We start from the raw sequence: 722 nt of genomic DNA, 5'->3' as shown, positions 1-722 counted from the left end.
CTGCACTATGCTCAGTGGGGAGCATCTTATCACAATAAATGCTGTTGTGCTTGCGGGGGTCATGGTCAAAATTGACAATGCTGATCTGGCTGGTCCGATCGCAATCATTTTATACAGGCTCATTTCTTACTCATGGACAGAACCTTTGATCACGTTGATATAGAAATGGACCATCAGAACTCCGAACAACGATCTCAAGTCGAACTTTCTATGACATTGATACTTTTGAAAGATTGATCAATTCTGAGATGGACGTCAAGTGATGCAAGACCGCAAAAGACATCTCGGAATAGATGATGGCTTGAGACCAACTCATTAGGATTTTAAGCGCAGCATGGTGAGTACTTCATGGTATCTCTCGCTGAATTCTTTGCAGACATTCCTGAATACGAAATTCTCTTCTTTCGGCTATGGTCGCGAACCAATTTGAATGCGAAAGATGAACGTTCACAAGGAAAGAGCCCTTCAGCACCTCCTTAGAGTGGTTTGCATATCCTTTGTGGACTGCGAATGCGGACTGAACGTTCTCTCGTGTGTACACAACGTCGTTAACATCGGCATATGTGAATCAAATCGAAGCAAGCGAGATTTCCATCCAGTTCGAGCAAGAGTTCGAATTAATGGATCAATCCGTCGCAATCCTGAGGCTCGTTTCTCGAATGAATGCTAATAAATAAGTATACGGTACGATAAAAATCAAACATGACAGTCGATAAGATTCG

Source organism: Melampsora larici-populina (assembly GCF_000204055.1).
Source record: "Melampsora larici-populina 98AG31 unplaced genomic scaffold MELLAscaffold_151, whole genome shotgun sequence".
In the NCBI taxonomy this organism is placed as follows: domain Eukaryota; kingdom Fungi; phylum Basidiomycota; class Pucciniomycetes; order Pucciniales; family Melampsoraceae; genus Melampsora; species Melampsora laricis-populina.
This window is presented reverse-complemented; position numbering follows the sequence as displayed.